Source organism: Bombus terrestris, chromosome 8, assembly GCF_910591885.1.
Source record: "Bombus terrestris chromosome 8, iyBomTerr1.2, whole genome shotgun sequence".
NCBI classification, from domain to species: Eukaryota; Metazoa; Arthropoda; class Insecta; order Hymenoptera; family Apidae; genus Bombus; species Bombus terrestris.
In genome coordinates this window covers 9,727,121-9,753,521 of record NC_063276.1, presented here as the reverse complement: position 1 = coordinate 9,753,521, position 26,401 = coordinate 9,727,121, and the positions used below count along the sequence as shown (strand labels likewise).

Genomic DNA, 26,401 nt, shown 5'->3' with positions numbered 1-26,401 from the left:
CAACGAGCAAATCCGGATTTTAATTTACATTCCATTCGTATCTGCATCGTGTTATATCGTCTGGCAATAAGCTAGCAATAAGTAACTTAGAGTAATTGGAGGAAACGAACGATTTTTCAACCCAGAGAAGCGATGAATCTTTTCCGGTGATCATATTTCATAGAAACGTAATAAATTTGGTTGGCGATAGCTTACAAATCGCCGAGTGAAAAGCGTAGAACAGAGAGCGATCTGTTTCGAAAATTCCACCCGCCCCATTCCGTTTTCCCGTTATTTTTCTCCTTGTCGCTGGACGAAGAAAAAGTCGGATGGTTGACGTCATGGTTTCGCCCGTAGTTTCATTTACTTCTCATTCTCTTCATACCTGTTCCTCGATTTCCGGCTAACTAGTTGACAGCAGAGAAATCGCGATCGCTCCGAAGATTTACGAAAAAGGCAGTTCCGAGTTGAAGTTTTATAAAATTGTAGCACGCTACGTCACGTCGGAAGGATTTCTCGAACGATCGATTCTTTCTTCTCGTAAATGGAAAGACAGAAAAACAGAAGGGGAAAACTGGATTTGAGATGAGTGTTTATTGAATTCCTTCGACGTGACCCCAAGAACGATCAGACATACGTAATATTTCGTATTATTTCGATCGTTTGTCCACATGCAGCTACCCACATCCGATAATACGTGTTTGACAGCCGCGTAATCACATAACGGTCAAATTCTCTTGATTACCTGCCCTGACGTAGTGGCCGCCGAAAAGATATGAATTCGTGGAATCACTGTCATTGATTTCGAAAATTTCTTTAAATTTCTTCGTTGTTTATGACACTAGTCATATTCAACGTTTTATCGTAATTAGTTTATATTTAATAGATTAAAAGGTTGTTCGTAATTTGATTATAGCAATATTCGAGACTTTTATACATTTATGAGAAATAGTGATTCGAATTCAAGTTGCTTTGATAGGAACTGTCGCGATATAAATTATTGAAACGCACCATCTACCTTATCTGGTAATACACGTTAGATGCACATGGGTTACTAACGTTCTAGGAACGGTTCAGAAAAAGAGGTATGCAAGTTATAAATAACTGGTCTCTCGTATCTGAAATCAATGACTTTATTCGATGAATGTTCATCTAGTTTATTATTACTGGAATCGCATTTGTTACTAGCAATAATTTGGTAAATATAAAGGCCAACTATTTTAATAAATGTAAATACCATTATCGAAATAAGAATAGAATATATATTTATCGGATTCAATATTGGAATAAATATCGAAAAATGTTCGTCATGTTCATTCGCTATCCGTTATTCGAATAAAATCATCTACCTATCTCCGTTCTAAAGAAACGTTTGCGGATTGAATCGTTGAACGAGATAAATTATTACGCGAGGTGAATCAGCAGATTTTGAAAAAATCGCGTTTCCCGTCAGATCGTAGATAAAAAACTAGAAGAACGATGAAATCGCATAAAGGCGAGCAACGGCTCTTTCGCAAGATGCAAGATAAGAAAGAAAAATCCTACTTTCTATTCGCCGATCTCTCTGAAAATTGTTCAAAAGGTGGAAAGGAAATTTCGACAAGCAATCAATTTACAAAGTTTTCGCAAATTACGTGGATCGCAAATATCGTGGACTCACGAATCATAAATATGTAATGTACCAGGAGGATCGTTTGCGAGCAATGAACAAATTTATTACCTATCTCCATTCGATATTTCGATACACGCTTCAGAACATTAAATCTAATATTTTAAAGTGGTATCGATGGCTCGAAACGACGCGACATTTGAGTGACAAGTGGAATTTTCGTTGTTACAATAACAACGCAATCGAGCTCTAAAAAATGCATTTCCATTATCGAGCACGAATTGCGATTGTTTTAGGAAAACGTTTAAATATCTATCTCGGTGATCTGCCTTAAAATCGTTTCGACCAAATTTCGATAAATATCAAAAATTCCAGTTCTATCTATATTGAATCACTACTAATTTTATTATTAATTTTATATTAATGTTACAGATATCGATAGCAATTTCCTTTACCGTTTGATAAATTTTTCATTTGTGATATTGATTTTCTATAAATATAAATTTATTACTTTTTCATGACAACAGAAATCTAAATTAATTTTATTGCTTAAATTCTCCGATACAATAAAACACGTAACAATTCTGAATCATACTTCTTTCATACTTCTGGTCATACTTCTTTCCATCACGTCTAGGGGCACGACTAAATGAAATCTCAGCCATTATTCTACTAGGGAACTTACCAAGTAGAATAGGTAAACGAATTGCGTCTCGTTCAATAGGCGCTTGGGCATGTTCGCGGTGTATCGTAAATAACAGTGAACGATTGTTTCCAATTCTTTCAGTCCATCCTTCCACCAGGCAAAATTGAATCTTTCTCGCATAATATTTCAGTTTTTCGATTCCTCCGTGCCTTGGTTAGATCGAAACAACGAACAGAATTTTGTTTAATATCGCAAGGCAATTTATTCAAGCAAAAGAAAGGCAAACACCGTGACAGCATGAACTTCGAAATCGATTTACCCCGAGCGTAATAATATTTTAATGCACGTGACACATCGAAAAATACTTTCCCGTATTTGGCTATTTCAAATTCTATTACGTTTGCGCTCCATTATATCGAAAAAGTTCAAAAGGTAGAAATTTATCAACGCAAAATAAAAGCTGAAATTGTTTCGTGTATTTGATCCGTGGTACGTCATTTGCAGAAAGAAGAAGAATTTGAAGAAAAGGCATTGCAAACCTGTAAAGCGGACGTTTAAAAATTCAGTTTTACCGCTGAAAAGGACGAACTCGAGTGACGCGGCTGGGCGCGACTAAGCAAAAATGACGCGACCAAGTTTCACAACCAGGTAAATGTTAATCAGCCGGAGGTAGGCATGGAGGATTTAACGCGTAAACTTTGGTTTATTCATCGGTAAGCTCGTTTAGCAAGTTTTCGGTCGAGTACCGTGATAAATTTTAGGTTGATCCGTCGCCAAGTTAATCTGCATTTATCTCGCAAAGATATGTAAATCATAATTACTGTTGCCACATTACCATTAGCTTATTCGAAACGTTGCTCCATATTTCCCAAAGATTTGCAATGAACATTTCCAGAAAGTCTCTGCAGTCCGTGAAATTCCAGTTTCACTGATTTCATTTTCAAAGGTATCGTTTGTAATCGTCATTTTGTATTCGATGTATTTCTATATTTCGATATATGGAATTGACCAGCGTGACATCCGAACAATTCGATTATAAGGGATAAAATCGTTGCAATTTTATTTATTCAGAATTCTGCCACTGAAACACATCTCGCCAAAAATAACCAATTTGTAAAAGCAATATAGATACATCGATTTCGCCACGGAGAAGCGTAGCTGATTCTCTTCCGCCAACATAACTACCAATGGCTAGACCCGTGTAAGTAAGTTGGTCGTCGTGTCGGGAAGTTGGAAGACGTATCGCTTGGGAGGGGCTCCAGAAAGCGTGTCACATCGCATCGGGTACACGAAGAGAAGAATAAAAGCAGCGGTGGCTGTGGCGGCGTGGTTGTCGTCGTCGTGCTGGAGAAGGCAGCGTATGCGCGATCCGAAAATGTTGGGAGGCTCGAACGCAATGCCTAGGGAGATACACGATGCGGAAGAAAAGGGGATTTGGTCGGTACGCGAGGTGTGATCGATCCGCAGATAATCGCGACCTACAGTTTCACTGATCAATAATAACGGTCCAGTTATTGGACAGCCACGAACATTCTCGCCGATAAATTATACTCTGTGACCATCCGGAACCCGCCATTTACCATTCCCCATTTTCTACTCGCCATTTCAACTTCCGTTTGCTCTTTTCCGCGGATCAACGATTCCTTCGTCCATTCGTTTTCTTATCAGTTGCTTAGCGTGATTCGCAGTTAACGAAATAAAAAGTGAGATAGGAGCGTTAGAAGAGGTTAATAAAAACGGGGGAGAAAGAAGAAGAACGACAGGTCGAACGCGGTCAGAGGGGGTAGAAACGCAAAGGATAAAAGGAGTGATCGAACGGGGGAAATAGAGAGAAAGAGAGAGAGAGAGAGAGAAGGAGAGTGGAGAAAGCTCACCTTGACTCAGTGACTGTGCAGTATCGATCCACTGGGTAAACTCGCTAATATAATTGTCTCTCCGCCGCAAAAACTAACAGGCAGCTATGTTGCTGGCTCGGTAACGCAGCTGCTGCTAATTCGCGAGCATTGATATTTTTTAGCCAAGTTTTCGCGCCCACGGCTACGCGACGCGAATAAATTGGCTGACTTTTAACCGCTCCGCGAATAATTCGTTGAGTTCGTTTCGCGGAAGGAAATCCGAGCTCGTTGCGTGCTCGAGCAAATTGAATGTTCACGCGACTTTCCTTGTCGTCGGGCGCGAATGATTTTTCCATCGGTTGGTCATGAATGTTTAAAGAGTAACGAAGAAGGTGGAAAAAGCAGGGAGCAAAGTAGAAAAAGAAACGTTTCAGCACGTAACTTCATGTATATACACGACACGGACAAAAGAAAATTCTAGTTAGCGTGTCATAGACGAAAGCTTATGAAGCGACTGGATTAAGTGAGAATGAAAGAAGCGTAAACTGGTTGCACCCGATGCGACGTGACACAGTGCGTGTAAAACACCGCGATGTAGGCCTGAGTGATAAAGGCGAGCACGTGCATCGGCCTCGTCGTGCTAGGTCGATTCGGACGAAAAAGCCAGGATAAATTACGATGCTTTATCAACGAAGGAAAAACGACGTTCTCGTGCCGCAATTGTGTATCGTTCGGTGTTGTAAAATTAAATAGTTGATGTATACGCAAGCTGTTTAATTCACCGGAAATGGAAAACGTGGAAATAACAATGACGATAATACATTTGAAACTGGGTGTAAAACTTAATCCGGACGAGCTTCATATGCATACATATTTATCGTGCGTTAAAAGCTTGAGAACGAATGTTTTTACTGTTCCTATTTGCTTAATTTCCGCAAGAACATAAATTTAAATCTATCCACGAATTAATTGTTCTGACTTTTATAATTTATCTGGTTTTTAATTACCTCGTATTTTTAATTAGCTCTCTCTTTGATGTCTTTCATCCCTTTGTCGTTAGCAAAAAAGACACTTATCATATTAAACGAACGAATGCGAGGAAACTTGGAATTCTACGTGGACGAAAGTCAATTTGCAGCCGCTGCGAAGTTAACTGATATCGAGACGTCTCGTGACGGAGCTGATATCTCGAATAGACATTCAGACAATAAGTTTTCGTAGGAAAGTCATACACGGTCCCGAAAGCCAAGACAGTTTGATCGAACGATCGAAACGGGTTTTCTTGTCCCGGGAGGGAAACGCGGAAGTCATTCTTTTCACTCTAGATACAGTGTACGGGACAAGACAACGATCGCGAGTCACCTTTCTCGTGCAGGAACTTGGAGCCGCGCCCTCTTGGCTAAATTAGGCCTTGCAGAATTAGCAGCAGACGTTGCAAGAATAGACTCGCAATATAAGTACCTTGTCGCGACAGTTAGGTGTATATGGTTCTGGTTTTTAAGCGGAATTATCTGGATTAGCGGATTGCGCATTCAATTACCTGATCTTCGTAAAAACCAAATTCTACTTTTTGCAACATTTTTCGCAATTTCATTTGAAATCTTGCAGCCAGTCTGAACACCATATACGCTAATGCAGTTTGTTATTTAACTATTTTAGTTACCACATTATGCTAAATCTAGGAGCTATGAACGAACTGCACAATGTGTTTGACCCATAAGAGGATGATTCTACTCGGGAAAGTGAGTACGGTAATTAGAGTGATTAAAGGCCTGGCGATGTTTATTTGTACAATGTCTGATAATCTTTTCACGGTCAAAGAATTGTAAAATACTGTGTATCAAAAATTACGAATTCTTTACTGATCGACAATAATAACGATAGATTTTCATTGGGACTTTTGATGTTGCATATTGAAAACGTCATATTTTCAAAGAATAAAGTATTCTGATGGAAATCCTGTTCCCCTCTATGCTCGAATATCTATGAAAATTTGGTCGTAATATGATTCTCATTAGCGATTGCAGCTCGAATACAATTAATTGTGGATTATTCAATTATTCTTTGACCGAACGTACTCGAGTATTTATTCGCACGAATTCATGTAGCTCATATGTATCGGGTCCTTCAATAATGATTATTTGCTATTTTCAGCTAAACAAATATGCACCATTTGTTGTAATTTCGTTGCCCCGTCAATTGATTTATCACCATTAATTAATTAGTGCCAGCGGTTTTTCTATCATCTTCCAAAGTTGATATATCGTTTGTATTCGACCAAAAATTCGCACGATTGGTTGTCAATTCTATCACTTCAACATTTCTCGACACATTTCCATGTTTTATAGCTTCCGTTCGCACTTTATTTCCCTCAATTTTTCCAATAATTTTTCTTTAACCCCGTTTACCAGGAGGTTCGTTTCTTTTCTTTGTTCTCTCCATTTAATCTGAACGCAATGGAAAGTCGACGCGATGGTAGAAAAATCGATCTATGGTAATCTCGGTCGACTGAATTTCCTTCGTTTATTTCTTCCCGCGAATTTAAACCGTCGATCGATCTCTTTGGCAAATTTCTGATCGACGGCTGCTACGGAAGTCGTATTAAAGGTTAACTGTATCAATCACGTTTCGCAAAGTAAAACGTACGATAGACAACTGTATCTTCGAAATGCCTCGAAAATCTGTTTCAAAAATTTTGCGCTTGATTCACCCCTGGTCAATAAAAAACTCGGTATATCCGATAAGTTTCTATCCGAGTACGCATCGACACTTTTCCTTGACTGATATCGCGGATTTTATCATCCTAAACGTTCTATCAATCTCGATCGTATTGAATTTTAAAATAGTTCTCCCGTAGAACATGAAAAATGTAATTTCTTTCTCCTGTGATCTTGAATTATATTTTCAATTAGAATTGAGTCTTTCGAGTCGAACGTAATAAGTCTAAGGTAATGTATTCTACGGATGATCGCTTTCCTTTGTAATTGTCACGCCATTGTAATCGCTACACAACAAATGAAATTCTTTCGGGAGAAAAAGGATGATCGAAATTGCGTTACATTTAATTACATCATTTAGTTGTTACGTTATCGGATCGCGTTGAATACCAAGAAACTTGGTTCTCGTGAGGTCGAAAGGGTAAAGGTAAAGACAAAGAAAGAAGAAGGAAAAAAGGAGGGAAAAACAATTTGCCCAAAGCTAAAGACTTCTTGGAAGTGGCTAAAAGATAAAAATCTTCGTTTCAAAGAAATTACGCTGGATCAACGTAATGAGCACGATCTCCAGCAATCGGATGGTTTCCTCTCTCTTTCTATAGTCTGCGGCAAGTGTTGTCTCGAGATACGATAAATTGTTTTGGCGTCCCAATACATTTCCATCAATTCTAGACTTAATTAATAGTAAACAACATCGGATAGCAGATAACACCGGAACGAAACGGCAGCAACGAAACAGCATTGAGAGACTCATACGATCGAATCGAGAGGTTGATCAGCGGTGGAGAAGCACTGAAGTCCCTTAAATGGACTATCCTCGCTAAAGTTGGTAGAATTAGTCATTCAATTTATACAGTTAAAATATCCAATCCAATTGAAATTGCTTTTCGCAGGCAATCCTCGTCAATAAAAGCGTCTGGTTGAAATCGATTCAATAGACGATTACACATAATAAACATCTCTTTCGTATTCAGTTATTTCAGAATCTCATAGTCATTAACGATCGCTTCGACATCGTTTATGCTCGATCTTTTGGCCAAAAAGCTGGAATTTCTAAATCTCTGTTAGTCGTCGTTACGATTCCAGCAAATAACACTGGCGGACAAGGGAAAAGAATAGAGAAAGAGGAGGGAAAATTCGATTCGTCCTAGTAGGAGTAGCTAGCGATGGCCTGAAGACGATTCGGCACGCTTCGAATGTTATTCGTTACTCGGGAGTCCTTAGACGCTCGTACAATCTCGACTCAAAGTGTCTCAAAAATCTTGAAAGTTTCGAGAGTACTCCGGGGAAAAAATTTTTCGGGTAGCTACACAGCGAATCCCCAAGGCCTAAGTGAGGAGTTAGAAGTTAGAAGAGCGCGAATGCCACCTGCCGAAACAGAAAAATCTCGAACAATTTGACAACGTCCATCCTTATCGCACGTTATGAAATACGCGTTACAGATCAATGTGTGTGTGTGCCTTTAAAACGTCGAAACTGACAGACTTAATACTTCGAGTTACAACGAAACGTGCGTTGCTCCAAGAAAATTGTTTGGAAAGTTTCAAAGCGAAGTGGAGAATGCCCATCGCTAACCCGAACTGTCTTCTATCCGAGTATATAACGATCGTCCCAGGCCATTCCCGCGGCTGGTCCTGTTCACCGGGAGTGAGATGTTTGCGATGGAATTTGAAAGTTCAACCCCGTCGAGAGGTTCGGTCCTTTCGGAGCTCTCATCCACTTCACCCTTCGCTGTTATGTGCCGCTTTACCTCCACTCGTCCGTCTAGTCTTCTGGCCCTCTCCCCGCCAACCGATGGCTGGATTTAAAGGGACACTCGAAAGAAATCCGCTCTTTCGTTTCTCTGTTATTCACTCCCCCTCCTCCGCTTCGCTCTTTCCGGCAGATCACCATATTGCGGTCGCGTCGTCGTTTCGCGCCACATTTCGCTCGTCGAGATAACTAAACTCTTTTCGAACGACTAACCCTTTCGTTTTAAAGAGAACATAGAGGTGTATTTGCGATACGAGAACGTTTCGTTCGTATCTCACCACGGTTATCGGTTATTAGGACGATAACGATGGGACAAGATAGCGTCGATCTGGACAAGAAGTCACAGGCAGAGCCTTATTTCAGTAGACTTTTGCGCAATTGAAGATACTACCGAAATAAGGAGATAACTTCACTTTCAGGTAATTTAAGCAAACCAATTAAATATCAACAAAAATCAGATCACTTTTTAAAACGTACTACAAATTTATACTGCGGTAAAATGTATATAGGACTAATATTCGTAGTAATAAACTTTTGCTCTTTTGAATTTGAATCCTGTACCTTTTTCCCCTCTTCCAGTAAACACAATTTAAACATAGAGCTGTCCCTTATAAAATTCAAACAACTTAAAACTCTGTTAGTTGATGAATTCGTTACATACTTACAGACTCAACTCGAAACACCCTTTTCAAGTTTCTACATTCGTTCTCATTAACCAAGTCGCTTGATTGCGAGTCATTTGAATACAAATACCTCGAGTAATCTGAGTCTTAAGGAATCTTCGCGGAAGATGTTAGTTCTTGCGAAATTACAGCATACTCTATCGATGATCATCGATTTGAAGTATAAGGTATCACGATGTTCAACTATTATCGTTCTCCTAATTCGCGGTTTATTCGGTTCTATCGTTGAACAGTGTCGTAACTGTAGCTGACGTAATCGAATTTCCTCGTTAATTAAAATGTCCACAATTACGTAGTATGGTTTGAAGCCCGGTTCCCGACGAGAATCCCGGATTTGTATTATCTAACGAGCTACGGAATAATTAGAACGCCATAAATCCAGTTGCGTTTAATACCGTGGATACCGCGAAAATGGGCCGGAAAGTAGGTCGCGTTTTGTATTTTCGCAGAACCGAAATTTCGAGAGGATAGGATAAGAGAAAGCGCGCAACCGGGTGTAGAAGATCGGTAAAACTTTCTATGGATACGCGCTGCTTCTCGCGAATCACATCGCTATAATCGAGATACGTAAGTTCGATCGAAGTATCACACGCGACGATAATTAAAATTTTAATCGAATTTAAGGCGGGCAAAATTTATGACGCAAAAAAAATTATGAAAGTTCAGTTTTCTGCGATATTTCGGAATGGTAGATAGGGCGTTTTAAACGAGAAGGACAGAGCTGCATTTTATAGACTTTTGTTTTGCAATTTTAGAATTTTTCGTCAGGATAATGAAAATTGAATTACTTTTATCGGAGGACGCAACAACGTGTAAAATTTCCTCGCGGAAATCTCACTTTTTCCACGCGATTAATAGAGATAGAACTTTTGTTTGCGATTACTCGCGTAATCGATGCGCGTTATATTCACGGACGAACACTTGGTAGAGAAGTGCAGCTACTGGCTAGACGCGAAATCCATTTCGAGAGAGTAGCAAATATTATCTCACCGTATCGCACAGCGACATACAGCTCATTTATCGTCATTTTCGACCTATCGCTTCTTTGTCTCGATCTAGTCACAATCTACTTCGCGTTGCTATTTTCACGCTGCCATTCTTGTTTCCTTTGGACCGTCAGTGTGTGAATTGTCGCTTCTGACAAATTTCGACGTATGTGTTACATATATGCTCCGATTGCCCTATTTGACACATAGTATTCCGGATTATGGTAATGCTACGTATTCGAAAAGAGATAGAGAAACGTTCATACGGACGTCAATTGGTCATAAGTTAGGAAGATGGAACGTTAATCCTCATCATGCAAATTATTGGACAGAAAGGGTGGAAGCAAACTTCAACTTGAATGTAACGTAAACGGTTGTTAGTTAGATTTTCGTTTGGTAGGTCGGAAAGGTAGGAAAATAGAGGGAAAGGAAGGAGAGCGTGACGGAAGAGGGAAAAGTATCGCGACTCGGTAGACGGAGTTGGAAAGTTTTGGAAGCCGGATACGCGGTTGGCTTAGTAGTTGTAATTACAGAACCACCCCTCCGGTACAAAGATAGGATTTACGTTGACAATAAAGACCGTTTCGAGATGATACGCTACATTCAAAATGGGCCAAAACGTAGCACTACTGATTGTAGCTTGGTATTCTACTGTTTTCTTTAACGAGTTGTCTCAGAGTTTTATCATTTGTTTAACGCTCAATGGGTCAATATCATGCTCAAGATCATAACATAAATTATACTTGAACGAATTTTAGCACTTTCCACATGGGAAAAGCATATACTTGCTAAAACGTAAAGATTTAGAAGAAGCTCGAAAAAGGAACTATAAAACAAGTTCTTTTCACAGATTTGTCAGGATAATTATTTTCACTAATTATCGTCACGACCTAGATTTAATCTGAGCAATTTAGATTATAGTTTAAAAATTGTCTAATATTATTTAAAATAAGCGAGATTCATACTTCGATGTTCGGTTCTGTGATACCTACAGTATATCATTTCGAAATAAGCGCTGTGTGCAAGATACAAAAATTCGCCCAGTGGTAAATGTATTACATCGTGGAACTTTGCGAACTACAAAATTTTCTTTATAGAAACTGGCGATCCTCTTTCCAGGAAATATATACGTACACATAGTATCGAATAAATAGCGATTCTCCCTAGTTTAGAGAAAATTCTTGAAAAACTTTCTACAGAGGGATCGTCTCCAACAATGGACTTTTTGCTTTTCGATTGATCGACCTACCACGCTCCACTTATAACTGTGATTCACCACCCTCTCGATATTCCCTCGTTTTCGAGCTTGTTTCACTCCCTCCTCGACTTTTCATCCTTCTAATTTGCATCGTGCTATGTAATTTCCCGATTACTAAACCAAACAACTTGTTTTCGCGTGAAAAGCGTAAACACTAGAAGGAAACTATAATACACATACGTAAAACTCGTTGAAAATCATAAAATAGTAGTTTCCGGGATCGATACGAGCACAGAACTGAACCGCGAATCGAAAATTCCCGGTGGTATTTCTGTAATAGACGAGAGCTCGAAAGTTTCTAGCTTGTTTTGTTGGCAAGCCTCACCTCTCGAAACTTATACATGGACACGTATTTCTTGCATCTTCCTGTTTTTCCTTCCGATCGATAAAGTTATATAGCTTTCAGGCTAATTTTTGCCTGGCTGTTTGCGACTTTAAGTGGATACTCGACGCAGCTTCGAAAGTCTCGATCTTGCTATTTCGCGTGCTTTCTAACCGAACCTCGTCCGGTTTAAACTCGATCAAAGTGTTTGCGCCGGTCGATCTCCAAGAATCTCCTAGAAGGAAGAACACGCGTTCCTGGACAAAATCCAGGAGTCGAGCGAACAACTGATACCGGATGAAGGAATGTAAAGTTTCGCCTACGTGTGTTGCAAACAATTGTAGAGAAAAATTTACGTGATTGTTTTTAATAACACGTTCGCGTTTTTAATAACACTTTCGAAAAAATAATTTTCGATATAATTCAATTTTATAATTTTTAATTCCTGCCTTTCGTAATCAAATCGATATACATGACGTAAAAGTACTGGAATCCATATCATACCCAATGAATATGTTAACGAACTGAGGCTAAACTACATCTGCTATAGAAAATTTATCCGATTAACATGTTCATTGTGAATCCAATCTCCATTTCGAACAATGATATATGCTCGCGAATAATTTCCATACAATAGGTATGTGTACGCTATAAAAATTGGGTACGTATTTGGCACGAATTGTTCTGAAATTTTTTTTGGCTATTTTATAGCTTTTATTTCGCATCCCACACAATAAAGTCGCTACCGTAGGAGATATAAAACATAAAAATACGTATTCACTCATAAACTTATCGTACTCGGTGAATGTTGAAAATATTAAGCAACCGTGTGGCAGGATATCAAAGCATATTGTAAATCACGGACTTAACAATCTTTTAATTAAAATATCTTGTCAAAAGATAATTTCAATATTAGGTATTAAAAAGTTTGGTCGACGTTCTTTGTTGGACGATCTCGGATGGGGCTTTTCTCGATCGGAATGATTTTAGGCGAAAACCGGTATCGATAGGTTTGGCATTTACGTAGCAGGGGGAATAAAACACCGACAAAGGGTAAAGTGCATTCGATGAATACGAAAGTAACGATCTAGCTAGTGGATCTTCCTTTGTCCTCGAATAATTCTCTCTCAAAGAGGCGAACTAATGGCGAGCTTTGTCCATGCAAGGGAAGCATTTAACGGATGCCGACGTTCACTGTGACACACCTACAACAGTGTTTCTATCTTTGCGTACCTTTGTTTCTCCAATTAGGAATGCGAAAGAAAGAAAGAGAGGGAGAGAGAGAGGCAGAGAGAGAGGATGTGATCTTCGATTATTCTCGTTGGTTACATTGGAAGCGAAACGGAACCAACGAACTCAGTGGAAAGTAAGGAAACGCGAAACATGGTTGAAACTCGGAAACATGGAACGCAATCTTACGAGCGGATGAATCTATCGAACAATCGTGTTTATTCTTCGTCATTGTAAACTGTAATTTATTCGTGAAATTTGTCAACGCGCTTTGTGTGCAGGTTTAGCAAAGACTGTTAGCCTAGCGTTGTTGGAGTGAGCGTCAATTTCCTAACGAGTCCTCAATCCGCACGATTACATAAAGGCTTCCTTGTTTCGCGCGTTCACAAGAAGCGACGAATTTCGAAACTGTTGCAAGACAGACGGAATTATGTATCGTGTCTTTCATAAGTTCGTTGCAGACTTTGAGAGACTTACATTGTAAGAGAGACTTGCATCGTATCTTGGAAAGTAGAATTATTTCTAATAGGTACAATTACTTTTCCGTTTGTTCTTTAATAAATGTCTTCGGTTCTTGACCTTTAACATCATGAGCTAACAACCCCTTCACGAATAGCACTTTTTCGCTAGCGGTAGATACTTTGTTTTGTGCTGTTTGCATTGCATTTTTCTTTCTAATCTAAATAAAAGTGAAACATCAAATGACACGAATGCATAAAATGTTTTTATACGTAGGGATACTAGTAAGTATAATTAAAGTATCACGATTCAGAGAATGTGCAATAGTTAGCTTAATTTACACACCATAAACAAGTACAAAAATTCCTATGAAAGAATTACCTATGAAAATCGGCACGAACTTTTCGATTGATCCGATGAACCATACAATGGCCTAATTTCTATTTTAAAATCAGCTTATTAAAATCAGTTAACAATTCATCGATACGCTGAAAGCTGTGCTTCTGTCGACGTTCTTTTTATTTTTCGGCTCGTACGTTTTCGATGCGATCGAACAGTAGGTAAATGTACGCGTGGACTACATCGAGTCAGGTATAGGTGCAGCTAGGAGGCAACTGGATCGAACGCGTATTTCCTGATATTCCACATTTTTCCTACTGCTTTTCGACAAGCCATGGAATTCGTAATACGACGCTTCCGCATTCTGATCCATTCCGCAAACAACGGTTTTCCTATCCAGCAGACGCGTTCGACGAATCTCGCTGGCCGACGTCGAAAGAAAGGAAGCTGGCTGCCGCCATAGCCTTTTGCAAGGAAAATTCGATAACGCGAACCTCGTCCATCGCTGCATATTTCTCGTGCATCAGACAACGGCCAGCTATTGTTCAAGTATTGCTTCTCACTCGATAACCTTTTAAATTCAGATTCCAGCTTATTATTTAAATGCCGCTCGTTTTTGTTTCCAATTGCATCGTATATACCTTGCATACGGTATTCGAGAAGGTAAAAAGAAATAAAAGAAAATAGGAAGGAGACGCGTGTTATACACATTTTTTTCAGACCGATATTCTTTTTACGATATCGTTAGAAGGAATATTGCAATTCTCGCGCGTCGCTCGTGTCCCGTGTTCCCGTAGTTTCTGCAATATGTAAACATTATTTGAGTGGTTCCAAACGGACCAGGAAAAGAGAGAAAACGAAAAGGTAGACGCATTCGATTAATGTGCGAGTAGGTTGCAGCGTAACATCTCCGTTTTCTTGTCCCCATCTCTCCACTGGGAAATATAACAGTCTATGGACGCACGTTAGCACCATGGTTACAACGCGTTGTTGCTCCATGTTTCATTCGAGAAATCGCTACTGTGCGCTATTATCGCCTTTCTTTCCTACGATGTAAAAATAACCTCGGTTAACGTTGGTTAAGCTACAATCCAGTTACGCGCACGCTCATCTACGACGTTCTTTCTACAGCGTTACGTGATCTCGCAGTTGATTAATAAGGGATATATTTCTCATACTTTCGTTTGAAATAGCAGTGACGCAGTTATCAATATTTTCTTTATATAGGTATTTTCTATATTTTCTCACCTGTGGAAATTTATTTTACTCTTTCTTGGGAGCGCGGGAAATAGCGGGCGACTATGAAATATAAAATAAATTGCAATGAAAGCAATGTAGGAAGAAGATTCGTTTATGCATGTACAAAATATACGTTTCCATAGGAATACTGGAATTTTTTGGATAAACACGTAGAGTGCTATCGATTGAAAACGGCGAAATTTTATTAAATAATACAGTCACGTGTTCGTGACACGTTGCCTCTGCTGGTAATACGCAATGTATCACGATGTATCGATCATGATTACATGTAAACATATAGGCACGTTACACGTGTACAAACGTGCAACCTATGAGCTGCATATATTACTCCGGAACGTTAACCGATAATTCGGTGAAATATACCAAACATTTGCCTAGCGTTCGCAGAGTCCAACGCCTTATCCGAGAATGATCGAAAATTCTCAATCGATCACGAACGAAATACTCGCAGATGGAGAAACGATGATATTAATCCTTTTTCCATATTTCGTTACAATCGAAATACAATTCGTTACATTCCGCAAATCACTTTGGTCCTGAATTTTATGAAATTCAGATCCTTTTCATTACATATTACTCATTAAGGTTGTCATCGCAAAGGAGAATTTTAAAAACCAACGAAGAGTAACCTATTAATCCATTATTAGCACACATTGTTCAAAGATTACATTAATGTTAGGACTCGAATTTAAATGTATGTTCTTACATTTTCATTTACATATTTACATTACACGTTCATTGTGTCATTACAAAGAATATTCTGTAAAATTTTCAATAAATATTACAAATGTATGTCAAACAAGTTACACGATACACGAAATAAAAGAACACTGAAGCTCTATTTCATGTGAACTATCCTATAGACAAATGATACACGTAGATAGTTCTCGATAAAATCCGCGCATGTAAAGAATCTAAAACGTTCAAACAGACGTTTCATACTTTATGTACATCATAACGTGTAGTTCTTTCGGCGTCCACGCGAAACATCGTTGGCATTTCGTCGAAAAATATTCGCTGTGCCATAAAACTGTTCGTCAAGGTTCGTGGTCAAAGAAAGGAGAAATGTCGGAAAAATTAGAAAATTTATGTCCCTCGTTCTGAATAATGTTTTACTCGCGGTTACACCTGCTGCCGCTACGAAAGTCGAAGAATCAAAAAGAGATATGAGTACGAAAACAGAAACAAAGAAACGCGAAAGATAAAACAACCGTCGCAAGCTAATGGGACGAATTAAGAGTAAACTAATGGTGCATTTGTGATGCAAATTCTTCTTTGCGGAATGCCTATTCGCGTCCGATTCTACAACACGCCAGACCTTTTACAAGCATTCTCCGTGTGAATCTATTGTTCTCAACATCCGTTGTATTTCGTGCTTTGCGTCTTTCTAACGAATTCCGCCCCGTAATCACTGAATTCTTTCCATCGTTTCTTTAATCTCCGACGTTGGTCTACCCTTACACCAGCACTGTAAATCGCAGGCTAAGATTTTAATCGATATACCAAATCATGGGTGAAAGATATTGTGGCAATCACGAGATCGTAAAATGAAATCATAGGGATGTCAGGATTTATATGTTTGCCGTGTACCGAATCAGGATTAATTTAGAGTTAATTTGGAGCTGTGAAATATTAATGAATATATAACTAACGAGCTTGGTTAACCCCTTGACGCGGGTAGTGACTCACTTTGAGGTAGAAATTACTCTGAGATAACAATTTTCACGAGTAGTAAAATGAAAATTTTTTTCTCGATTAAACGAATCAATCTTAAATCGCAACCAAATGAATTAGATATGTCGTTCATATTATTTTACATAAACAATCGTACAAGCATACAAAATCAAGAAGGTAAAAAAGAAATAAATTTCAGACAATTTCCGTTTATGTAAAAGCGTATTTTATTACCAAGTAATACATCATATGAAATTATAAAATGTACTCTGTGTTAGACATTTCGTGGCAGTTCACTGCGGTAACGAACGTGTCATAACCGAATATTTCTCCAAGAAAGAATATCGGTCGCAAATTCTTAATATGTGCAACTTATTGAGCGATCTTGGAGTCCTATAACTCTCCCAAAGAGGTTTGTTAGTACTTGGAAGACGCGGAAGCGGCAAGAGTCTTGGTCGTGCTTAAAGTTGATGTCCACTTAACCTCGATTCTTTGTCAGCCTTCAGCCAACGTATCTTCTCCTTCCCTTTACAGTTTATTCTTCTCCCACGACAATTAAACAAGATTTTTCTCTGTGTAAATATTTATTCTGTAACGATGAACTGGGAGAAATGGCATGCAGTTCGAAAGGTAACGAACATGGCGAAAACCATCATGATCGTTCGAATTCCCTGTAGGCAAGCGTTTGACTCTCTTTGTTTCCGGTGAAATATTTGTTCGATCCGGTAATAAGCGATGCACAGCCGTGTTAGAAATTCTTTCGACGCTGCGCGTTTGCTCTTCGCTTTTGTATTCGGTTCTTTGTGTTTGTCCTCTAAATAGATATTAATTCGAGCCAGGGGAAAAGAAGAAAAAAGATTAGTTGACACATAGAAAGCACATCGTGGCAAAATGTGTGCATGCACACTTTGCATATTTCATCACTTTTCTTACAGTCTCTTAAGGAATAAATGATCAATCGAACGAAAGTCGAGTTCACACTCGAGTAGCCAAGTAAAATTGATGGTGACTCTTCTTTTCGCTGGAGCCGATCCGATCGATCTTTTTTCACTTGCGCGATACGTCGATGGTACAAGTAATATGGGCAAACTATAAATAGTGTAGGAATGTTAGGTTGCAAATAGATTTCCACTCGGTAAATATAAAATGGAATAACAGAGCGATATTTGACGATAAGAGGTAGAAATAGTAGGATAACAATGGCTTTCATTCGACACGACTTAATTCTCTCAAATTTCTCCGCCTCTCTGACTCCCACTCGACTCTCTCAGCTCTTCAACGATTTTTATAGCGCTCTCAAAAATTCCACGCGCGCAATACACATTCTTCCATAGGCAACCAAATTTCCATGTTGCGCTATGTCCATGAGGCGCTATGCCTTGCAACTCTCGTGGTGCATTCTCTTCAATCCCTAATTCGCTACCGATACTCGAGCATGAACATTCGCTCGATTCTCTATCACCCGTCATTCACACGAATTCTCACCCCCACACAGCATAAAGCAAAGCTTGCAGAGACACTCTGTCACTCGCGTCGCCCTCCCCGTTAAACCAATTAATCCTGTTAATGCTATTAATCGCGCTAATTCCGCATGTGTCGACAAAGACGGGCCAGGGCAGGTTCAACGCGGTTTCAACGCTCGATAACTTTTCCTAGATACTAAATAGGTTAGCCAAGTTGTCTGGAGCGCGCCGGCTCGAATAGGGCCGGGCTAGCCCAATTATAATACTCCCTTTAAACGGCGACACGGCGCGGTGTCGTGGCGTCGTAACGTCGGGGCGAGTCGATGTCGAGGAATGGAACGACGCGGCTCCCGCATCTATCTTCCAGCCATGACCTTGTTTTTTCCTGGACACGGAAACTGGGCTGCGTTTTTCGCAGGTCCGTGCGCGCAAACGGAGCAGAAGCGCATCGGGGAAACGAGGGAAACAATCTCGTTAGACGGGGCGTGGATATTGTTGCATTCCCGACGAGGTCACGTTCTCCCGTTATGGCCGTACACCACTCTCTCTCTCTCTCTCTTCCTCTCTCTCTCTGTCTCTTCAACTTTGCCAATGACTTTCGATCGACCGCGTTCAGCCGGTTATCGCCATCGAGGGCTCTCTCGAAGCAAAACCCTGAGCCGATGGTCCCATCATCCAATCCCAGAGGTCGATCTCGCGAGTAATTTTCACGCGTTTCAAATCGAATCCATTTCACGCGGGGTGTTTCGGTAGCGTATCGAATTAAGAGAGACGAACCATTCGAGGCGATTAGCTCGAAACTCCCAACATCGTGCATCCGTAGAAAAGGTCTTTCCGCGAGTACAAGTTTGGTATCGAGGGGTTATGAGGCCGCTGCATACGATGCCGTGTTACGAGAAACATTATCGAGTAAACGTAAACGTCGCGCGCAGGTAATGTAAGTGAGATACGAGATTCGATTTGAGTTCATCTTCGTTAATTTTCATCTCGCGATAAAGTGCTATGAACGCAGTGGAATCGACGGAAAATCGCGTTAATTTCTTAAATATTAATCAATTGTCGCGTACTCTTTATAATGGATTGCGGTCGTCAAAAATATTGATTTCCGGATGCTAAATTCATACGAAATCTATATTTTTGTAAACAAAAATTGAATTACGACTTTGTCGATGGATTTTTAAATTTCTGGATACTAAATCCCATCGTACAGCATAAATAAGAGTAAAATATAAAATAATTGTACATAAAAAGCTTAAAATGGATCTTTACGTACAGATCAATTTTTGTTTCATAAACGTGTATAAGCGACGGTACTCATCTGGTCGTGCTTAGGGGGTTAACTATGTTAATTACGTGACGCGTTACACGAACGTAAGGAGGCGAAACGTCAATCAGAATTTTTTACTACCTCCCATCCTCTTCGTTAACTTTAATCGAAACGTCTGATTATCCGTTCACGTTATTATAGCGTCCGTGTCTGTCTCTGCAGAATCCCTCGCATCTTGGCTCCGTGTTAAAGCGAGAAATTGTTAAAAGCTTTCCGTGGCGGAAGGAAAAGTTGGGAAAAATGGTTGAACTTCTATGGGTACTTTTAAATTGTTGCACCTCCGCTCTGTAGCTTCTGCTGCAGTCCAAGGTGATTCCTTGGAAATACTTCACTCTACCGATTATAATTGCGAAACGCGTGCCGCGAACAAACTTGGCTACCGTGGCTATCATGCTTGTCTGAAGTTTCAACTACCTAACAATTCCGACGCGGTACCATAGCATTACGTTACTTAGAACTACAATATGACGTACGAGTCTCCTAGAAGCCAGTTACCGATCAAGTACGCTTTTCATTAATTTTTTTACTTCATTGCATAAGTACACGGTTAATGTAACGTATAATGCTGTACTTCAACTGGAATTACTTAGTGCGTCGTTAAGCAACCAATTAAAAACGTAATACGCTTTTTCGAAGGAAGTCGAATCCACATGAAAAAGCAGCAGAGAGGAAGAAGAAGGAAAGATAACGTATACGAGGTAAACGTTTAGGAGGCATGGGGAACGTAATCGATATGCAATTACATTATCGTGTAACCGGCAGGAAGCGGTTGCTCTCAGGATATAAGACGATTAAACGTTGAATTAATGAAGGACACGCGTAACGAAGCTCCGGTTTGAAATTAGACCGTCCAAAGAAGCACGAAATCAATTGGGTATTAAGAAGAACGACACGCTAGTCCTTGGTATCTGATCTGGTCGAATGGGAAATCGACGTCGACCTGGACTACTGGAAGATCGCTCGCGAAACACCTTCCGAACATGATTTTCTAGCCGATTATGGAACGAACGACGGCGGAACGTGAATGGTGGCCGACTGGTCGACCAGCTGGCTGGCAGCTGGCGGGACCTCTATAGAAAAGCAATAACTCCTGCCCGTAGGAAATGAACGATAGGCAATCGACTATTGGATATCGAACTGAGAATTCGATACGTAACTGCGCTCCTTGTCTCCTAGTAGGTCGCTAGCTATGGTCGGCCACTTGTCCGGTTCTGCCTCTGCTCCTACCTCTGCTGGTAGTAACTTGCTAGATGTAGGTTGATTGCCTGCCCGATAGCGACGCACCCTTCTTTTTCCCCTTCTACTATGCTTTTTCACGATCGAGGGAAACTTGATTTTCGCCAATCAGAAATAATTCACCCCCTAGTTTTCGTCCAGTTTCTCCGAACAGCCGACCGAATCGTGTCGTTTCATCGGAACCTCGATCTATTTCAATCTAGTTCGAAATACTTTTTGGAAGCCACGTTTTTTAATGTAGATCTTATCTTTGGAAGAATGAAAAGGTACAAAGCACTTTCGATAGCAGGATAGAACTACGATTAGATTTGTTACAAGAATAAGGGTGTAATGCAATCCAATTCGATTCTTGTCAGCTTTTTCTGGTACTAGGATATTTTCAATCAGAATTTCCGACCAGCGTAACAATGAAAGACAAATCTCCAATTTCTGGTTTCGTCAGATTTCTTATCTATGAATTAAGAGGGATTTCCAATGCCTCAAGCCATGGTAAACGCGGTCGGGCAACGCTGCCCAAAGAAGGTTACCGTTTTAAAGGAATATGATAGAAAGCCGGATGCTTTAGAGACGCGAGCAACAGTCAGCGACAGAGTAAAATGAGCAAGTTGAATTGAGGCGTATGGCGAGATTCCAGCTGGAGGCGGTAGCTCGCAAACAGTCCGCTGAAAGGTCCGACTTTTTAAACCTCCACCTGAGACGGCATCTAGAATTAATCGTACGTCATGCTTGATGGGACAGCCATATCGGCCAAACGATTTACCCGAAATTTCATTTGCACGCTATTCTCATTCCTACTCGTCTTCAAAGCATATTAAAGTGTTCTCTTTCCCCTATTCGTAGTTAGGGAATCAGAGAAGAGTCACGTTGATCAACTTCATAAATTAAAGAGGAATATAGAAAAGTGATGATTACATTGCGAATGTAAATTCATCTTTACGAATACGATTAAAGCAGTGAAATTAAACCAGAGATATGTTCATCGTCCACTAAATTTGATCAAAATCATCAAATTATAAAAGAAGTCTGTAGTCTATAACTTGCCACTTGTCGAATCGTTAATAATATTAGTTGGAAAATTATTATGCAAGAGGCGAATATTAGTCCTATAGCTGTACATTGAAATCAAAAAATTTATAAAAAGCGGAGTTGTTCAGTTTGATTTCTGAGAAAATCGAACAACATCTATTATTTTATCATTGTTAATATTAATTGACATGTACGGTATCATACTCGTAACGTTAACACTAAGCAAACAAAATGCTACGCAGGACGAATTAAGTGATCCAGATAAACTATTTAACGAACGACGGAGGAGAAAAGGGCAGTGTAAAGGATGTCTAGCAAAGGGATATATTTGGCGGTGACAGCAACTTGGTAAACGACCACTATACACATATATCGTCTACCTTACCCGTCAACCTTAGATACGTGTCCCAGTTGAGAAACAACAAATAAATGCGTTGCACGCGGGAACGCTGCACAAACTTCCTACCGTGCGCGTCACATACTTCCGTTCGAAACTATTTCAACGAATCGTGTCGTGATTCGAGGAAAGGGCAAAACGATCACTGAAACAACCGATAATCCTGTCCCATAAAATTGAAATCCGTAATTCCTGAAAAGTTGCCATAAAATCGATGTTATAATCTGGCCGAGACGCGTTACGACCAGTTATATTTTATGGATATGTACAACTTCGGATACAATTGTTATACATGAAAAATATAAATTTACACGAACATCCGTCTAATGCTAAATTTTTTCGAGATTTTGAACTCTGAGAAATAAAAGTGCGTAATTCGTTATCCGTTAATGAATCACTGACTTTCCATCCATCATCGAAATCTGTGCTTGCTATCCTCTTTCGTGCAAAAGTGGCGAAAACATAATTGCCAAATCGATTTCGCTAATCAGAGTAAAAAAATTAGATGGTTGGTTGCGGGTTGCTTTATCTTCGCGAAGAAAGAGTCCGCTCAATTGCTTCTTTTCAAAGGAGATTTCTTCTTCCACAAACACGTGGCTAGTTCCCTCTACCTTGACTTTCGCTATTGTTCACGTCGCGCCGTCCTCTTTCACGGAATTCCTCTTTTCATCTGCGAAAGAAAGTTGCCAGTCGGTGAAGAGTTGCGGTCGCATGGAACGTTGTTCAATGAAATAACCCGAGAAGTCGGAATGTCGTTATTTCGACCGTTTATCAACTTGACCATTTGTTCGAGCAATCCTGAGTAAAGTAATTAAATGGTAGCCGCATTCAATGGATATCAGAATTCGGGAATCGAGAACTCAACTTACAAAGTTACATTGTTCACTTCCAATTCAATTAATCCTGAAATTTTACTGATATTCGATGAGATTTTGACTGCTCTGATTACTTTCACATTATGTAGATCCAATTGACGTCAAAATGACTAAAGTCTGCATTGCATAAATTTTCAACCACTAATGGCATCCATAATTCTATTCGCTACTAAATAGACTACGGGTCTTTTTTGTATTTATTGAAAATTATCAGATACAAAATATATGTATAAAATATACAAAGCAGTGTACTCTTCGTAATGTTTAGAGGGTGAAATAAATCTCTGTTTACAAATCTACATAAAAACCCGTACTAATAAGGTAACGCAAATTACAAATTACTACTTATAGTTTTATAATGTTATATCTTTCTTGCCAAGGAAAAGACAATTTTTTAATTTTTGATGTAAATATATGCGGAAGTGTAAATCTAAACTGCGAAAGGATTAAGTCGACTTCGATGTAGTTATCCGTGGAACGACGACGAGTCAATTTGAAACGCGGCGCTTGTTTCTTGACAAATCCTCGTGGAGAAATTTCGCACGTGAGCCACGAAATCGGTAGCAAACCGCTCGTAAATATTCATAACACGAAACAGTGCGTCAACCGTAGCAACTCCTTGATTCATGCACAATCTTATGTGTAAATCGTTGCCCGAGCTGTATACCGTACAATACTGGCCACGATTGACCATTCGCCCATTCCCAGCTTTGCTAATGCCAGCATCTCGGAACTTCCATTCTCGACACGTTCTCGCGCGACTCGTTCGCGGAAATGAAATTTCTTGAACGCAGCTCCCCTACAGCTGTTATAGGAAAACTTCGTCTATTTTACACTTTATGTACTTAATTCACTCGTGCAAATATTCTTTCAATTCTCTTCGGATATCTCGAGCGTAAATCTGTAAAATTAGACCAGCTAAAATTGATACGTTTTAAATACCAAGAAATATAATTGAAGACATTGTTAAAAAGGTAAATACCTCGAATCCCTTTTCGAATTATATGATACCGAGGAATTAAATTGCCTGTTCAAAACACGTATAATCTTAGGTGCAACTACATCAATTGATGTCTCCTCTTAAAGCTTTAGTTTACGACCACATTACGTCGTTTTACCTAGTATAAATATTTCTTAGAATTTCGGTACACTCTAAGCAGGAATGTTCGCACCATAACTAGGCAAACTTACTGCCTACACATTCAATGTTTCGACGTGTACAAATGCAATGTGTATACATGGTTTTGGCCCAATAATATGCGAAAGGTAAACTAATAAAATACATATGGTTGGTTCCATGGAATGAAGTCGTTAACGAGCTTTCAAGCTCGTAGGTTCGAATGGACTGGAAGCAACTCGTCGCGTTGCCTGGTCGGGAAGGTAGTTGCGGCGGATTTGATCAGCTACGAAAGTCCGTCCAACTCCTTTCCGTCTCGGAGGCGCGGTTTTCTCCACTGTCGTCCCGAACTTGTCGGACATAGTAACTTCCAACGTACAACTTGCACGATTTCTATTGTCAGGAAGAACATCGCGCGCTTCTATTGTAAATTCCAGGGCTCTGAACAATCTCAAACGCTACAAGGATGCAGGGATTAATGATCGGAGAACGATATTACGTGAACCGAAACTTGGCTTAATTCGTTGCAGAATGCAAATTATCAGTTCTAGTAGTTCTTATTAACACGTTCACTGCTATCGAAATTTCTTCTTCTTCCTAGAAACGATACGCTTTCTTCGCCAAAAGTATCTTTGCGCTAAACTCAGTTAGTTTACGACTACGTATGGGACATGAGCATTCTTGCGTTTGAAAACGCACTAGCAGTCGCGATTCGCAGGATCAATGGCGCGAGAGACAATTTAGAGCGGTGGGATTGACTGGCGACAAAAACCGCGGTTGTCTGTCGGTGCATTCGATAAAAGTGTCATTAAGAAGATGAAAAGAGGGCAAAAGGTAGGGAAAGGCAGGGGGCGAAGAGGATGTCAGAGAGGGTGGATACGAGGAGGAGTTAATTTAGGAAGAGTCGAATAGACAACGTCACGAACATTATCTCGTGGGAACACTCGCGAAACGTACACGAACATCCAACATCGATGCAGATAGTGGCTGGCAAATATTAATTAGTCGCGGACAGATTCTATCTCCGTTTCGACTGTAGTTAGTGTAATAAACTTAACTTCGTGTACTTAGTTTCGATCGAACTGTCACGCTTCGATGGAGCGCAGCCTTTTCTTGTAATGGCGATTCTTCGAATTAAAAATTTCACGCCTTCGTTGTTACTGGCTGCAACCGTCTCGCCGATTGTAGTTATTATATTTTTATTTACAGGGCAATGGAAGGAATATTCGCCCGTTGCACACACGAATGTAAATAAGTTAGAACATGGCGAATAATTTACATTCTTGGGAATTTGTCTACGTCTCGCGAAACAAAAGGCGGAACAGAGCCTGCACAACGAAAAGTACCGCGAGATACGACTGGGAAAAGCGCAAGCGGCAGACGAAAGTCGAATTCGAATGCAGACGTGGCACAAAAGGGAAATTTCGCGGAATTAAGATTTAAATCGCATTACCTAAACAAGAGATCGGGAAGTTGTTAAGTCGAAGGCGGTGAAAGAGGGCGCGGTCGAGGGCGCGCCACAGTCAGTAACAGCGCGCTACTCTGCCGGAAATATTTACATTCCGGAAATGAACGCAGTGTTCTGAGTTACTTAATTCGACTGAAATGCACGCTTATTTCAATGAAACCGTATAAATACCCAAGAAGCGTATTTAACGAGATGGAACGTTGGTTACCATCGTCAGAGTCTCCTTTTTTTTTCTCGAGGCTAATCGAGCAACTCGAATTCTTTAAGTTTGTACACGATCGATCGTGCAGTTGTTACTGCCACTAGAAAGCTTAATTTCGTTGTGAAACCACGTTGGAGGCCAAAGTAAGTAAGAGTAATTATTTCCTTGCATTTTGTATTTTTACTATAACTTTTCTGGGCGTTAAATAACGTACATTTATATAATATCTTTAGTTTGGTATATACCCGTTGAATACTCTGATAAAATTTGGCTGCTAAACCATAGGATTCGCGGTCTCCGTTATTCTTCGCGCGCAAGAATATTAAAGGAAAAGTAGCAAAGTACATGAAGAGCATATTATACAATTTTCACGAGTGGTACGAAGCGATAGAAAAGAACATCGTTGAATGCCGACCAGTACTTTTCATAATTCCTCCTCTTGGTTGGATTACTCACGTAAGAAGAAATTTTCTGTGAACTGATGTCCACGCAGCGCGGACACTCTTCGAGGGAGAACAGAATGTGGCTGCCATTTCCACCACAA

The 26,401-nt window shown here is 39.9% G+C and overlaps 1 protein-coding gene across 2 annotated transcripts in view; it reads left to right on the top strand.

Moving 5' to 3' along the window:
• The window catches only part of LOC100645756 (gamma-aminobutyric acid type B receptor subunit 2), an 84,302-nt gene that overhangs the window by 26,976 nt on the left and 30,925 nt on the right, over positions 1 to 26,401 (top strand). The window contains exon 2 of one of the 2 annotated variants that reach the window (XM_048407975.1): positions 2,739 to 2,882. The exons of the other annotated variant lie outside the window; for it this stretch is intronic. The gene's annotated coding sequence lies outside the window, so the exon portion shown is untranslated. The remainder of the gene's footprint in view (positions 1 to 2,738; positions 2,883 to 26,401) is intronic. 2 annotated transcript variants of the gene reach the window in all.